Here is a 17,797-nt window from a genome sequence, read left to right as displayed (position 1 = left end):
AAACCCCCTGTCTGTACATATAGATGTATTGAAGCATATGGATTAGCTTGTTTTATCACTTCCTGATTGATTATGATCTCTTCAGTCTTAGTAAACTCTGTATATTTAGGAAGCTATTTGATCCAGATTGTAGTCTAAAGCAGAGATAAATATGTCAGAGCTAAAGTGATATGTTGACTTGGTAGCTGGTGCAAATACAAGTGAGGAAATTCCTGCTATGGATTTAAAGGTGGGAAGCAATGGGTGGAACTATCAATGCATGGTGTGGCATGGCATTGAGCTAAACTGCTCCTGTGGGGGGGTGATTGCATGTGGTGTTTCAAAATAGGTCAGGGATGTATGATAAAGACATGAAGTATAAGCAGTTACAGGACCAAACAAAGGCTAATCATAAGTGGGAGAATGATTATCACAATGTCAGATTCATCACAGAAATGTCCCTGGTCATGGGCATAAAAGTGCTGGTACAATTGCTTGTGACTGGTAGATGAACAACTGCATCCTTTATTAGCTGGAGTGCCAGCAAAGTAGTAGAAAACTACAGGCTGATGTCCCTGGAAAGATCAACATATGGAGGTCATTTGATATAGATAGGAAACAAATCCATGTATCCTGCTTCCCAGTGAGTGTTCTTTCTCTAGGCAAGACTGATTCTTATTACCTCCTTGTTGATTTTGTCAGCAAAGTGGGCAATTACTGGTTTATTCACGCCGTCTGATTTTTAATGTTAGCTAAATGTTAGTTTATCTGGCAATGCCTGCATTAAGTAGGCAGAGGATTTAGGTTCCCCAATTCATGTGTTTTGTGTTGCATGTAATTGGGTGCCTAAAATATTCTGAAGTGTACATGAATTCTCACTTACTGTGTCTGTCATAGTCACCTTCTGCGTATGGCCATCCAGCCAGGAAAAAGTTGTCTGAAAACTCAACTTACTACACATTAAATTGCCCTGTTCTGGTGTGAGTAAATCCTAGCCTGCTTACAAAGGCCCTTGGTTGGTGTTTTCTCACTGATGCTCTATAACCATCACAGTGAATAGTGGGCAGTTCTAGGTCTATGACTACAGAAACCAGCGCAGCTCACAAGAAAGGAAATACTGTGTGAATGCCACTATTTGGGTATGGAAAATACTCAAAGAGTTGGACATTTGCAGAGACCCTCCTACTGTTGTGAAGTTTACTTTTTAAAGCAACATATTTTGCCTTTTTCCTGGCTTCCCATTTACTGCCCTAACTGCAAGCAGTCGTCAATCCCTTTTCCAGAATACAATATGACAGCAGGGCAGCACAAAACTTGTTAACTAGATCCTTCCAGTAGTGACCAGCTCCTATAAAAAGAGGGGAAAAAAGGACTGGAGATGGGCCATTGCTGTGTTAAACAGGAGATAGCAAGTGATCACTTTACAAAATCTGCACTTTGGGCAACTGTCTTTTTTGAGCTACTGAATGGAAAGAACCTCAAAGCTCACCCAGTTACAGCACCCTGACACCTTCCACTAGAGCAGCTTGCTCCAAGCCCCTGTGTCCAACCTGGCCTTGAACACTGCCAGGGATGGGGCAATCACAGCTTCTCTGGGCATCCTGTGCCAGCGTCGTCACAGAGAAGAGCTTCTTTCTTCTATCCAATCTAAGTCTCCCCCATTTAAGTTTAGGAGAGGTACAATGCATGTGGAGGGAGAGGTCCAATATCTGAGTGCCACTTTTAAGAAATATTTCTGGATTTTAAACTCATTTTGGGTCACACGATTTCCAAAAGAAGCTTCCCAGATTTTCGGCACATCATCTGCATACTCTGCTGCCACACAGGAACGGGCTGTTCACTACAGAGCTTGAAATGCCTGAGGCTCTTGTCTCTGCTTATATCCATTAGAGGTAAACCAGGGCTGATTATAGGCAACACTGTACTTCTGATCATGTCAATGAGCATAGCTAGCAAGTGTTCTGGGGGCAGATTCTCATCTCATTTGCATTGGTGCAAATCAAGAGTAATTGAGTTATTCCAGATGGAGAGCAGGCGAACTGCCTTAATAGGATTTTCTGTCTCAATAAAGATATTATTAAATTCAGCCAATGACTCTGGTTTGTCACTGTTTTCCTTTGATTTTATGCTGATATACACTGTTTAGCTGTGGTTCAGCGTGAAACCTACAGCATGTGCAAAGAGAACATCACTTAGGAAGGAAATACAGTTCAGTCCCAGTTCTGGGACCAATTGTTTGGGAATAGCATTTGCAGCAGTTGCTCCTAAACCAGATTGTTGCCAGCAAGTCACGTACTTGTCTGCTGGCCCAAATCAAACCCAAACTCAGGGGAGAGCAGTAGCTCTCATGCACCATGATCACTCATCGCAGGAATGGGTGGAGAGAATAGCAACCCATACAGCGGAATGACATGAAGCTGAGAGATAAAAGGCACTCTCTTTGGGAAAAAAGGATCAGCTTGAAAGATGATTTAAGAACAGAAAATTCTTCACATGACCCCTTAAGACAACATAAGCCCCTTTTTGTTTCCTGCCTATTTCAGCCTGTTCCTGGTCAAGAACGCCACAGCTAATAATTGTGTCAGGAAGCCTTCCTGTCTGAAAATGATCTCTTCCTAATGGATAGATGATTCCATATGGTTTTGTATGTCAGAGATGGAGAGAGAACATATTGGACGACTGGCCACAGCTGGCAGTTCATGTTAGTGCCATATGGATAAATGTGCAAGCTCTACTGTATTGTGGATTTCAAGTAAGCCATTTATCTAAACAGGTGCTGAGCCACTGGGAAAGGGGTTTTATGGTCAAACTTGAAGCATGCAGTGATATGAATCACTTTGTTCTCTCCTCCTTCTTCTGCAATGAAAGTACAAGATATTTAGCTACTATTTTACTCAATTCTGCATTGCACTGTGTAACTCTATTGACAACCATAAAAGCACACCTGGGCGGACCCTTTGTAAATGAGACCAGAATCCAGCTCTCTGAACTGTATGAATATTAGAAGACCACTCTCCAAAATCCTTTCTGGGAACCAGTCTGTGATATTCATTTCCAATGGATATTGCTATGTCATATTCAGGAGATTAAAGTCACCCCATTTACGAGGCTGTATAAATACAGAATCAGACTTTCCACCTCCCTGAGCTACTGTGCTCCGTTCCTGCTTCCAGCTGAAGTTTTTGCACTCCTTTTCTCTCCATGCCATAATTGCTTCTTTGTCTAAACACGCTTCATGATGGAATTCCTCTCACTTGCATTCCTAATATGTGCGGTTCAAGGTACTTGCTGACTGATTTACGTCGGGCTTGTGTGGCTGCCTTGGAAATGGAGCAGAGCACATTCCATCCACCTGTGTAATAAAACCAGCCAGTGCAGGGTGGGAGCACTCAAACCGCAGCAGAAATAACCTTCACCTGAGTATTGACTCAGTTATCTGTCTCTCCATCAACTCTTCTGATTGTTTGTGGTATTAAAATCACACCTCGTGAGCAAACCTTTGTGCAAAAACCCTCTCTAATGGTGCTGTTTATTCCTGAGCTCTGTGCCACAGCCAGCACCAAGTACTGGGGTGAGGGAAAATGCCTTGCCTGCATTTCTGAGTATTTTGATAAGAGTGCAGCCCTATTAATTTGCTCCTAACATCCAGAAAGTTGCAATGTCAAACTCTCTAGGTTCCTTATAGAATCATAGAATCCCAGCCTGGTTTGTGTTGGAAGGCACCTTAAAGCTCATCCAGCTCCAACCCCTGCCATGGGCAGGGCCACCTTCCACTAGAGCAGCTTGCTCCAAGCCCCTGTGTCCAACCTGGCCTTGAGCACTGCCAGGGATGGGGCAGCCACAGCTTCTCTGGGCACCCTGTGCCAATGTCTCCCTACCCTCATCCTAGAACTTTTCCTCTTTAAACTGAATCTCCTCTCTTTTAGTTTAAAACCATTACTCCTTGTCTTATTGCTACAAGCCCTGCTAAAACATCTGTCCCCATCTTCCTTATAAACCTTCTTTAAGAACTGAAAGGCCACAATAAGGTCTCTCCTTCATCCCCTCCCCATCTGCTCTATTGAGCAGTGTAGCTCTCTTGCCTTTATCACAGGTGGTAACATTTTATGCAACAGTAAATTAGGTCAGTTTGGGGTAAAACAACCCAAATCTCAGAGAAGTAATTTCATTCATATGAGTTGGATTCCCCATTCCCGCACCATTCCAACCCCATGGTGTGCAAAGAGGCAGAGAGTTAAAGAAGGAAAACCAGTAATTCTGCAGTGGTTGAAGGAATAAGCCTGACAGTCACCCCATGCTTTTTCCTACTCATCAGTTTCACATCACTCATAGTTCTCACTCCTTGAGAGGTAAGACTCGACATATCAGAGAGAGGATGGTGACACTAGCTCTTATCTCCCATCATCTATCTAACTGTACCCACATCCAAGATGTGTGCTCCGTTGCTTCAGTTTATTTGTGCTCATGTTTTCTAAACCTTAGTTAAGCTTTTATAGTGTAACAGTAATCAGGCAGCTTAAATAGCAAGTTCTCATCTGTGCTTGGTGCACACTGTGCTGTGGGAGATTAAAAAGAAAATCAGAAAGTGCGTGACAGAGATTAAGATGATTCTGAATTGCTGTGTATGAGACTGAGTCCCCTTTGTGCCTCTTATCTGCTGTTTGAAGTACCATTACTTAAGCTCAGTGTTGAGGAGGGGGAAAGTCTTTCTGAGAGGATGTGAGAAGCCGTTTCAAAAGACGATGCCTCTCCAGTAAATAAAGCACAGAAGTTTGAGGTCAGTGTTGAAATGGTGGGTGAGATGGAGTTGTACCCGCAAGAAAACTTGTTCATCCAGGAGGCTTTCAAATCTTTTCGCTGAGATAAAGAAGATCAAAGTGTTTAAACACGTTGATCCACTACTGAGGAAAATTTAGTGCCAGCAACAGAGAGCAGCTGCAGTAGAGCTGGCGTGTCTAAACTCACAGCAGGGGGCTAATTGCTCCTATGGATATAGGTTTGCTTTATAAAAATAGGTCTGTGAAGGAACTTCATTCCCATTCACAGAATGATGGAGATCTAGTGATAAGTGGGAAAATGCCAATCTACTGTACACAGCATCGTCAAGAGGGACAGAAAGTCTGGGAGCAGAGATGCAGTGTGGGCAACGGGGATGCATGAGGACCCTCTGCTTTTATTCAACTTCTGTTGCGCAGGGAAAGATCCAATCAATCTGCTCAAGGATCCAATCAATCTGCATTATCTTCAAGCCCTCTGCAAGATGTATTAAATAATGAAATGAGGAAGAGTATCTCAGATTCAAACCTTCATGCTCATTGTGTTGTTCTGAGGGGGTACCCTGGAGAGGGTGGCTGTTGCCATCAGAGAATTCCAGATTTTCTATGAACATTGAAATGTTATTTTATAGGGATTATTAACTGGGCAGGAGGTGGAGAATAATGAGGCTGGTTATAGAAAATGATCCAGTGAACTATTCCTGGTACAATCACAGCTGTAAAGATACTTGTGATAAGTCTGGTTGAGAGGCTGTTGAGGCATCTCATTAAACAGGTTCCTTCTTGCAGTCCCAGCACTCAGCAGAGGGTGTGTTCTCATTTTATTAAGGGACCGGGTAGAAAGGTCTAAAACAAAGGTTTGTAATGGGGCTTTTCCCATGACACAGAAGTTGTTTCTGGCAGAGAATGGGATCTTTTCATTTGGGTGTGAAATGCCGAGGTTTGGGTTATTCTTCATAGCTAATACCTGAATACACTGTTTTGTTCTTATTCTAAGGGAAATCAAGAAAAATGCTGCAATTCTGATCCACAGCATCTTCCTCATTAAATTATAACCCTTTGTATCATAGTATGCAATCACTAAAAAGCAAAGGCTGCTCAGCCACCCCATTCGTTCCAGTGGAGGAGAGACGTTTTGCCTCTGGGAGGAAATTAAATACTCCTGTGCTGAGTCATTACAGCACAGTACAATATGTCAATCTGTCTCCAGCTGTGCAGTTCTCACTTGGTATTTGTAGTTCTTTTGATAATAGCAAATTTCACTACTTGTGTATATACATGTTTATGTAGATACATGTAGATGTATGTGTGTGTGCATGTCCAGCCACGTAACTGAAGTGTATGCTTTGACTTTTTAATACCACCTCATTCCTGGAACTTTCTAGAAGTATCAAAATTATTCACCCTGGGCTTTCAGGACAAGGAATGAAGGGACAGAAGGTCATTCAGAGTCCACAGACCTCTCCTGTCGTCATAATGGAAACCTTTTCATAGCTCTACCCTTGATTGCTCCTTTGCAGTGGGAACCCTCATTAAAGCCATTCAAATGTCAATATGCCACCTAAAGGCAGGAGGTAAATTCTTCCCTGGTTTCCAGAGAGGGCATCGCAGCATGCCTACATTTGCCTCAGCATTGTAACCAGCAGGACAGGCTACTAAGCATGAAGCAATGGGGTAGATGTAGCATGTGATGGGATGCAAAGAAAGAATACAGTTATGAATGTATTGTGAAGGTTTGATCCATTTGAGATGTGCTAGAACATCCGACATGGCCTCTCGCTGCTGGTTTGGAAAGGTGCAGTTCTTTCTTTAGTATTGTCAGACTTCCCAGCCCAGAAGATGCCTCAGGTTGTGGTGGTATCTCAAGGTCAGAAGCACCCTTAGCTAGTCCCAGGGGAACCACTACCCAGAGGTCACTATCCATGACCTCTTTGGACTGGTCATGTCTTAGGGTGTGATCCCATTGAGCTGCAGGAGAAAAGCTGCAGCAGAGGCACAGGGGATGGTATGTGAAGTCCCTACATGGTCCACAATAATTTCACTCCTTTCTCAACACCTCCCCAGCAGCATTAGACCCCTAGAAAACAAGGGGACAATGGTGAGGAGCGCATCCTCCCAACCCAGAAGCACTGAGCTTCAGGAACAATGTCCTTGCCCTCTGTTCACATAGTACTGGTCTTACTAATGCAACAACCAGTTGATTTACACCAGTAAATCAATTACAAACTAAGGAGTGGTTTCAGGAGCACGTTTCAGGCACAATGTGCCCTCAAGCAGTGCAGAACTATCTAACCCAATCTACCTGTTGATCCACTCCAGCAGCTACATTATGTTTTAATTCCTGAACAAAACAGCTTTTAAAAAGATGTTAAAAGATTATTTAATACCTATTTCATGTACCATTAATTTGTTCCAATGGTTATACTAGGAGCTTTTGCTTTGTACATATTGTTAATCGTTGGTGTCTTGCATTTTTTATGCTTATTCTACTCTTAAGAAATATGAAAACACAAATATCTCATTGGCGATTTTGTGTGTTATCTGTGGCAAGTGGGATAAAAATGCTACAAGGAAGTTGCAATATTCCTCATCATTTTCAAACAAAATTATGTCAATGTTCAGCTGTACAAATAATGTACAGAATGACCAGGTAGCATGCATAAGGTGATAGCCAGGAGCGTTCACAGCTACAAGAAATGAGGGCTCCATATAGCTCAGTCCACAACTGAGAGCCTTTATTAGGGTCAAGGTTTCCATCCTCAACACTTGTGCTCCTGTAAACTTCTCAATGTCAGCTTACCTATCCAATGCAAAAAAAAAAAATAGGGGCAGCAATTACCCTTCCTTGCAAAGCGTTTGAAGGGGGTTTGGATTATAGATCAGCACAGGATAAAGTGAAAGATTGCTGCTTCCATTTAACATCTTTAACGGAAAGCGTATTGATGGTGAGATTATGTTTTATTGTTGGTCAAGTCTGTGCTGAAAGACCTGAAGCCGTTAGAGGGACAACAATTGAGCAACAATGATAGGCACATCTCTTGTGTACTGGGATACACACTGTGATGCTTTTCTAGGCAATACAGAAATCCTTTCTTCTACAAGGACATTTTTAATATATAGTTTGAAGAAGCCAGAAGAAATGTTTTTACTTATGAAATGAACCCAACAGAAAAAGCAGTTTCCTACTGAAAAAAGAGTAGCTGAAAAAATGATCCAGAAGCCAAAAAAGACATTTTCTTTCCTTTCTTTCACAGTAGACCAGGAAAATATTTATTTTGGAGGTGGTGTTGCACAAAAGTGATATTTTAATGCTTTGAATTTAATGATATGGATTAGGAGCATTTCAAAACAAATTTAATGGTAAGATCCAAAGAAAGGTTTTATATATGCTTTCTAAACTGCTTTTCAAGACTTGATCAGATGGGTGTATTAATTTTAAACCCTTCAAGTATAGCAGCAACTTTAACTGTGAGAGAGAAGCTGTTGTGTTTTGGTACAATTGCCCAGCTCATGTGAAATCTAAGTTCAGTAAACTGAATTCCCACAGCAGAAGCAACTCAAAGAAGGTCACTACACTTCAGGCTGATGAAGATGCCCTGTTTCTTTGTTAGAGTTGGCCAAAACTGGATATTCTCTTGAATTCTCCTGGCTTGGTAAAATAAGTTATTGAGAGGTTTGTTATTGTGGTCAACTGTAATGTTTTGAACAGTGTCATTACTAAAATGCTGCTTAGCCTTTATCAAAGCAACATTACAATTATTGGCTGGAAGGAAAGGTGCTCATTTGCAGTGAGAAAACAGCTTGGGGTGAGACTCATTAAGTGTTGACTTATGCATCTAAAAACTACACATCTAAGTGGGTCTAGATTGATAGCTCTTTAATAATTAATATGTAGACACATAAAGTTAGCTGGGTTAAATCTGTGATGACCAAAACATATATAAGCAAATGAGACTTAGATATGGCAGAATTAAGAATAGAACGTTCTATAGACTTCTTGCACAAAGCATACCTGGTGATCTGGCAACAAGGGAGGAAGAAGAGCTTGGTCTACAAAAGGCACAGGGCAGTAATTCTTTGATGAACTTTAAAATGTAATTCTGCCGGAGCTCAACAGGACACATTCCCCATCCTTTACTTGTGCTGCCATTTCCCAGAAATCCATTTTTTCACCTGAAATTATTACATACTGAGAAAATTATCTTAATTCTGAGAAGCCTCCACTGTGCAGCTTTTTCTGACTCTATAAACTGCTTAAAATCCAGCCTCACCCTTTTTAAAAAAAACACATAACAGCAGAGGTAAAATGCTGTGAAATGGCCCCTAGGACACAATTGGAACCAATTAGGATGTGCAAAACACTCGATGGGAGCTGTCCTGGCTGAGGAGGTTCAAAATTGACTTGATGTGTGAGCAGAAAGAGGTGCTTAGGGAAAGAGTAGCTCTCCAGGCTTAAGTGCTCCTGTAGTTCCTCCCCCAGAGCGATGCACTCTCCATCCTTCCTCTAATGGTCTACCCTTGTTTCCTTTTTATCCAGAAAAAGGATGGATAATAAGCCTTAACTGTTTGCCTGCTGAATCAGTGTCTGGGAACGATGGCCTTCTGTGCAAATCTTGTAAGCTGTTACAGTTTGGTTATGAGGGATCTCCTCATACCTTTCTAAGCTCCATCTTCCCCATGTATTCCCCACCAAGGGCTCATTGAGTGGATGAAGATCATGATGATAATTTGTCAGCATATATGGCAATGAAACATTAGGCTGAAGCCAATAAATATTTCTACATGTGGTGTCAATTTCGTATTAAAAGAGAGGAGGTGCAGGTCTGGAGCATGTTTATAGAATAAAAGAATCATTTAGGATGGAAAAAACCCTTAAGATCATTGAGTCCAACTGTTAACCAAGCATTGCCAAGTCCAGCACTAAACCATGTCCCTAAGTGCCACATCTACATGTCTTTCCAATACCTCCAGAGATGGTGATCCCACCACTGCCCTGGGCAGCCTGGTCCAGGGCTTGACAAACCATTCAGGGCAAAAAAAATTCTTAATATCCAATCTAAACCTCCCCTGGTGCAGCTTGAGGCCATTTCCTCTTGTGCTGCCACTTGTTACTTGGGAGAAGAGACTGACCTCATCTCTTTACAACCTCCTTTCAGGTAGCTGTAGAAAACGATGAAGTGGTGGTGGTTAGGCTTCAGTCATTGCAAAGGAATGCGTTGCTTTAGAGAAAAATGTCCTTTAGGTCTGTTGAACCCAGTGCAGACTCTGTTCTGCATTCATTTGCTGCCTTTTAGAACATGCCTAAGATCTCTGAATGCATCAGCCATGACTTTCTGTTCTCCATGGGGGAACAAAATAATGACAGGTTGTCCTGTGAGCAGGGCTTCTTTGGGGAGGATGATTTTCAGCTCATTTCCACATGTGCTGTCTCCACTTCCCACCTCATCCTTCTTAGTTGTTCTGTTAGACAGCCAACCCCCAGTCATTGCTTTCAGCATACGGGGATAATGGAAAAAGAGATGGAGAGAAGCATACAGGAGTGACCAGTTGATGCATGCATGTATTTATTTAATCCTGGCCATGAGTGTCTCCAACTCATCAGACTCTTCCCATTTGGCAGTGGCACCCTGAGGGAACTTGACTTCAGGCACAGACTGAAGCTCTGTTGAGACCAGCGAGACTTAAACTTTGACTTAATGGTAAATGTCTGCTAAAAGCATTATTTGGGGATGAAGTGGACTACAGAACATGTCTAAGTGCTTTGCAGCATCCTCAGATCAGGCACAGAGATGAGGAATACAGTATTCCTGGCCAGAAATGCATAGTTAGTCTTAACATCCTTGGTGAGAACATGTCTACGATATACTCCCTTCCCTCAGCCTCCCAGCAGCAGCAAGGTCATCTACGACCACTTCTTGTGCTGTTGAGCATGGCACTAATTACTGCCATCTCAGGGGGGGTTGTGGCAAAGTGGACACTGTCATTAGGAATTCAATTGGTACCACAGTAATTTAGGGGCATCTCACCTACAGTGAGGTAATCAGGGATGGCCCAAAACAGCAGGCTACCAGGAAAAACTCTGCTGTTTCCAGGGCTGAACACTGCTTAGAACCCTCAGTTGCTTTCTGAATATACGATACATTTGGAAATAACATATCCAAAAAAACCCCAAGCAAGCAACCCCCAAAGCAATCCAACCATCAAAAGCCTGGGTTAAAGAGCACAGGTGGCAAGAAATCATTCTCTCCTTGTGTGTGGTCCCTGATACAGATCCCTGATTTTTAGAACACTTATAATGAAAGCATTTTTATTTTTGGATGCTCTTTAGGGTACAATGTGGTGCATCAAAATAAATCACTGCATCGTATGCCTGTTACAAATGAAAGCTGATGTACCAAATGTCAAAGTTGCTCGCTTTGATTCATCAATGAATATTGCCAATTTTGCTCAGTGTTGAGGAAAGATATGGTAATGAAGGGGGAAATGTCGACTTGATACAAAGATATAAATATATAGATAATGATTTGATAAGTGTGTATAGATTTAGAGATGGTATTGTTTCAAGTAAGGTGAAATCTCCCTTAGATCAGAGCTTTAAGTAGAGAAACTATACCATTCGATCATTACCCCCCTATTTTCACTCTTTAAATGAATTCAGTAATCATCATATTTGAAAAGGCATTCATTTCAACTGCTGTGGAGAAAACTTCTGATCAAATCAAGAGCATTAACTCCAAGGCCACCCTTCTTCCTATGAGACAGGAAGTATCTGTGAGATAAATTAACTACGGGTGAATGCTAAGTCTGTAATGAGAAAAACCATGGTCTGTTGAATTCAGCCTTTCATGTGAAAACTGTTTGGGACCTTACTGAAAAGAATGTGTTAATAAAGAGAAAAGCATAATTACTGTCTTGTCAACAGACACAAATGGAAAGCCTGGTGAAAATGAGGTTGAAATTAACTCTAAAACCCACACAAAACCTATTTTTTCTATAAGGTTTTTGGAGAGCTTGCTTTATACCGCACAGTGATTTATGACAATTGGAATCTCACTATTTCTGCAATTAATTTTACTGGATGCTTCCTATTCAGAGGAATGTTAATCATCATAATGCAAATGGAAGTATTATTGCAGCTATGCTTCAGAGTTCATACTTCATATTGAGCCAAAGGTTCAATATTCAGCATCCTTCTCAATGGAGCATTCGCATTGTATGGATAGATGAATGTGCACCGAAGGTAAAATAACTGAATTAATATAAACCAGAATAATATGTCTGGCACATAGCTTCCTATATTCCCATTTTGCTGGAAGGTCCCGATTGTTCAGGCTGTTTAAACCAATAATAAATTACTGCAATGCACTGCTAATTACACCTCACTGAAGTTGTGTATGGTATAAATTGCACCAGCGATGGACTCAGATTAAGTTTCTTATGCTTATTTTTAGCAAGTCAAAGGCAATTCATTTCCAACCTGGCTGTGTTTAAAAATGTAGAGTGAAAAAAAACTGTGTAATTATTTCCTCACGTGAGGGTATTGGTGACAAACATTTAGTCCTCTGTGTCTTTTTGCACTAAATGTATTAGTGGGAAAGGCAGAAGCAAGAACACCTATTCATTTGGACATGTGTTTAAAAACTGTAATGAGTATTTATAAAGTTTGCTCCTGCAAATGTTTTCCTAATTGTCTTCTTCATGCTTTTACCTCCCTCTGTGCTCCCTTAGATCATTTGTTAGCTCATGATTAGTTTCTTTACGGCTGCTGGTGCTCCTGGAAAAATTTGGTCCTTTTCCTTCTTTTTCTTTCCTTCTCTTTTTTTCCCCCCATGAGTTTTGATTGTGAGGGGGGTAGGAGGGAAAAGGGAATAATTGTATTTTTTTTTTTTTTATCTTGCTGGAATTTATGAGAAAAACCCACATAACTTGAAGTTTTTTAGGATATTTCAGAGCTGATTCAGAAACATCAGCTAATATGTCAGAAAATAAATAACCCCCTTAAAGTTAAGTCCATACTGCAAACGCCTTTCCTAATCCTTTGCCCTGTAGCAGAAAGGGGCCTTTTATTTTCATCCAAAAGGAATGTGAATGCCACATTAAAACTGTTTATAGGGAGGTGACAGTGGAGGGAGTTGTGCATGTGGACAGGGTGAGATCCTATTTTCTGGGGAACAAAAGAATGTAGTCATAAACTGACTGGAGCTTAAATGTCCATCACATGACATTATTATCCTCTAGATAGGAAAGGAGAGACGTCCTTAGGTGGGGATCACATTTTAAGCTTGGCAGATCTGGGTTCAAATCCAGTGCAAACTTCCCGTATAATATGGAAAGCATTTAGGTCCAGGTCTTCAGAAATATCTCAACACCCAACTGAGTGAGAAGGAAGTGTCTAAATAACTTGCAGATCTACAGCGGATATCATTCTATGTCTTAGTCTATATCCTGTGATCTAGATTAAGCACTTATGTGCTCTGGCTGCCTGATGCTCATTGTTTTTGGCATCATTTAGCATGTAGTTGGTCTCAGTCTTTCAAAATGGTATTCAGGTCATAGAGTCATAGAATGGGACACCTCACACTAGACCGTGTCACCCAAGGCTCTGTCCAGACTGGCCTTGAACACTGCCAGGGATGGAGCATTTACCACTTTTCTGGGCAACCTGGTCCACTGCCTCACCACCCTCACAGTAAAGAACTTCTGCCTTATATCCAGCCTAAACTTTCCCTGTTCAAGTTTGAACCCATCACCCTTTGTCCTATCACTACAGTCCCTGATGAAGAGTCCCTCTCCAGCATCCTTATAGGCCCCCTTCAGATACTGGAAGCTGCTCTGAGGTCTTCATACAGCTTCTCTTCTCCACATTGAACAGCTCCAACTTTCTCAGCCTGTCTTCATGATACAGATATGTGCATACTGACATAAACATGGATTTTACTATTTCTTAATTTATTTTGTGTTTTAAAGATGAAATTAAATCAGTTTGATGGTGCATTTGCTCAATCATCCCAGAGATACACAGGCAGGCATCCACAGAGGTGAAAACGCAAAAGCAACCATAACCTCTCAATTTGTAACCATGACTGCTAGAAGTGCTGGCCACCTCCTTATTCTCTCTGTGTTGGAGTTTATTCATAAAAGTGGAAATAATAGCATTTCCCTACCTTGACAAGTAGTTTAAAAATACATACATTAAAAATTAGGAGAAGTATAGATATTATGGCAGTGGGGGACCATGAGTGTACCAGAATCCTGAGAGAGGAGAATGAACCATTTATTCTCACCTCCTCCTCATTTTCAAATCTCCCAGAAAAGCCTTTTGGTGAGTGATGGCCTCTTCTTCTTTTGTTTTCCCTCTTGTTGAAGTGCACACCAGCAAGGGAGGATACTCACAAAATTAATTCTGATTGGCTTAGATAAGGACCCTGTGATGTTGATTAAAAACCATCCACAGGGCCATTAGCAAAGTGAGATAATAAATGGAAATATGTTGAATCGCATGAGTTTTCTAGTGGGGGAACTTCAGGGAGCAGTCTTGAGTCCAGTCTTCTTTAAACATCTTCATTCATTAACCAAAAGACAGGAAGAGTACATGTTAATTAAAATCACAGATGATCCAAATTGGGAGGCATTGCATAAATCAGTGAAGATAGAGAGATTAGAAACCTTAAGCAGGAAATGCCAAAATGAGATGCAGCTCCGAAAAATGCATGTGGGGAAGAAATAGTCTGTATAAGGACACAATCAGTGAAAGCAGAGCTGTTCAAGAAGCAGAATTAATGGGAGGAAGCCAGAGGATGTGGACCATGGAGTAAAGGGCAATGTAGCAGAGAAGCTATTTAAAGGTGACCTTTGCACCTTTCCAGTGGACAGCTTGGATTCAAAATTCATTTACAATTGGCAAGATTAAAAGGTCAATGGAGTTTCAGACCATATATGCAGAAACAGGTTGCCAAGGAAGGACGTGGAAGCTCACCTCTATAATAGCATGTTCATTCAGATTCCTTATTTTATTCCAATTCTGCAAGACCTTGTGCACCAGAGTGCATGTAAAATAGATAAATATCAAGCAAAATGCGTATCCTGGGAAAGCTGCTGGCCCTGACAAATGCGGCCTTCAGTGAAACTACACACATGCACTTGCTGTGGTCTCTTCTCCACCTCCCCGGTCCCTATCGGACTTTGTCTTCCTGAGACACAGAAAGGACCCTAGAGAGCAGCAGCTTGAGGCTAATAGACTAATAAGAGGTGTAAGAGAAGAGGAGCCCCAGTGCTGTGCTACACTTTCTTTAAACCTCCTGCTTGTAACAAGTTTGTCACAGATGCATCTTTGCTTTTAAACTGGGGCTCTTCAATACCACAACCAACTCGGAAAAGACAGAATTGACTGATGTGAGTAGAAACAACGAGAAGCATCTGTGTAAGATCTCAGTCATTTCATTCTAATAAAGGTGAAGGATTTAAGGAAGGAAATATTTGGGATAATCACATAAATAAAATAATCCTTTCGCATTCTGAGGATTGCAAAGTCACACAACAGGAAAGGAAGAACTACCACGTTAAGCGGAAACCTTTGAAACTACAGCTGAGGAACTGATAAATAACTCTTTTGGCAAAGGGATGGATGTTTGCATAGTTAACCAAGGGTAGGCATTTAATTCTAAGTGCTGTACAGAAAGCCTTACTTTGCATTTAACACATACATTTATTTCCATGTGATGGCTAAGTATACCCCGGTACAATGCTGATGCAATATTACACTCGAACAACATGCGTATAGATGACTGGTTTATGTGCCTTGTTTACCTGTTAGCAGGTGCTTTTAATCCATTTTGGATACCAAATAAGTTACAAATCGCTAACAAAACCACTGATTTAATTTTTGTGTGTGCATCTCTGTCTTCTTACAGGTAGACTGAGAATAACACATGTCCAGGTTAAAACTGTATCCTACAAGAAGTATTTGATGGATTATTCCTAGATCTTTCTAAGACGGTTACTACAAAAAGTAAGTACTAATTCTAGTATCTGGGATGTATTAATGATGTTTTGTTGTTTAAAATCAAATTACGGCAGTTGTAATATTTCTTGTGCGTGTATTTCTAATTGGAATCTCAGTGATTTCTTTAGAACACATCTATTATTAATCTGTGTTTATTCTTATTATCTGACAATGACAATTTGCATTACAGTGCCAGTCAAGGACTCCTTGTTACTGTGTCAGGCACTCTAGAAACATAGACATTCTCTGCGTGAAATGATTTACATCTAAGTACAAATCAAGAAGCCATGGATAGTGACAGACAGATGGAGACCCATGGATGTAATAAGAAAGTGCTAGTTGGTATGACGGGCAATGCTAATAAAGCATCTGCAACCTGCCCTTGTCCCTGCTTTCTAGATATTACTGCAGAGAAAGAAAGAGAATAACAAGGTTATTTTGTAGATATTTATGAGGAACAGCATGGAAGAAAATACAAAAGCACTCATTTAAAAATCCAGCACATGGACTGTGGAAAATGGTTGTGTGGCTTGATTGGATGCAGACAGCCTAGTTTTTATATGGATGGGGAAGGGGAATCAAAGCTATATCTGGAAAAATGGCCTTTGTGTCCAGGGAATATCCTCAGGGCAAATTTACATCTATGAAAAATGAAAGTGATTCTGCAGTAATTAAGATGTTCAATAAAAGCCTGAGATAAAGCCTGATAAAGCCTGAGAGAAGATTTACCTAGATGGGTAAATAGAGAAGAAAGGTGTTACCTGAAGTGTGGTATAGAGAACTGATCTGCAAGGCTTGGTTGTAACTGTGAAGTGGCATCTGAGAGAGAAGTATGAGTTGAAGCTGATAACAAGGTTCTGGGCATATGGCAGGATGGTGGCATTATCCACAGGGACAGAGAAGGAAGGCTGCTTGCTGCTTGGAGATTATGGCTAGGACTCCTCAGATTAACAGAAAGCAATGTGGAGACTGCTGCGTCCAGCTAAGTCTTAGCAATTCAATGAGTGGGACTCCATTCTGGGCGACTTGTTCCAATGTTTGACCACCCTCAGTTCAAATAAGGTTTTACTAATGTTCAGATGAAATTTCACATATTTTGGATTGTGCTCATAGCCTTTTGTCCTGTTGCTCTGCACCACTGAATCATAGCATCATAGAATCAACTAGGTTGGAAAGGATTGAGTCCAACTGTTACCCTAGGATTGCCAAGTCCATGAGAAATATCTGTCTCCATCTGTCTCCATCTTCATTACCCCGTTCGTTGGGTTTTATGTACATTAATAAAACTCCCAGCTCTCTCATCTTCTTCTCCTAAGAAGATACCTAGTCCCTAAAGAGCATCATAGCCCTCCATGCATCTTGTTCTAGTATGTTCATGTCTCTTTTGTACTAGGGAGCCCAGAAAGGGACCCAGAACCCTGATGCGTCCCACGATGGGTTGAGCATCCTCTCCCTCAACTTGCTGTCAGTGCTCTGCCTAATGTAGCCCAGGACACTGTTGGCCTTTTTCTCCTCAAGAGCCCACTGTTGGCTCTTGATGTCTACCAGAAGACTTACTGGGTCCTTATTTGCCAAGCTGCTTTTCAGACAGTTGTCCCCAGCCTGAAGTGGTGCCTGAGTTTATTCCACCCCAGGGACAGGATTTGGCATTTTCCTTTGTTGAACATAAGGAGGTTTCTGTGGGCTCGTTTCTCCAGCCTGTCCATGTCCCTCTGAGCAGCAGTGCAACCGTCTGGGGTATCAGCCACTCCTTCTAGTGTTGTATCATCTGATATTTGCTCAAGGTGCACTCTGCCTCATCCAAGTCCCATTAATGAGAGGCTTAATAGTACTGGACCCAGTATCAACCCCTCAGGTACATCACCAGTGGCTGGCCTCGGCAGCACAAAGTCCAGCCAGAGGCCAGTCAAGCATGATTCCTTCATAAATCCATTCTAACTACTCCAAATCTAATGTTAGACAGTTTTCACCTCAATAAGACTGGTAAGATCCTGTACATAGAAAGAGATGGAGACAGCAAGAGACCAGGGAGCCCCTGAGG

The 17,797-nt window shown here is 41.4% G+C and overlaps 1 protein-coding gene across 12 annotated transcripts in view; it reads left to right on the top strand.

Annotated features, from left to right (window-relative positions):
• Positions 1–17,797, top strand: part of TENM4 (teneurin transmembrane protein 4) — a 755,206-nt gene that overhangs the window by 328,499 nt on the left and 408,910 nt on the right. For all 12 annotated transcript variants that reach the window (XM_061343269.1, XM_061343268.1, XM_061343271.1 and 9 more), the window contains one exon: positions 15,665–15,762. The gene's annotated coding sequence lies outside the window, so the exon portion shown is untranslated. The remainder of the gene's footprint in view (positions 1–15,664; positions 15,763–17,797) is intronic.

This window comes from Neopsephotus bourkii, unplaced genomic scaffold (genome assembly GCF_033783945.1).
Source record: "Neopsephotus bourkii isolate Nb327-2 ecotype Australia unplaced genomic scaffold, CSIRO-AGI_Nbou_v1 NB_1825, whole genome shotgun sequence".
Classification (NCBI taxonomy): Eukaryota; Metazoa; Chordata; class Aves; order Psittaciformes; family Psittacidae; genus Neopsephotus; species Neopsephotus bourkii.
Note: the sequence above shows the minus strand (reverse complement) of the source record. Positions and strands in the feature narration are given on the sequence as shown.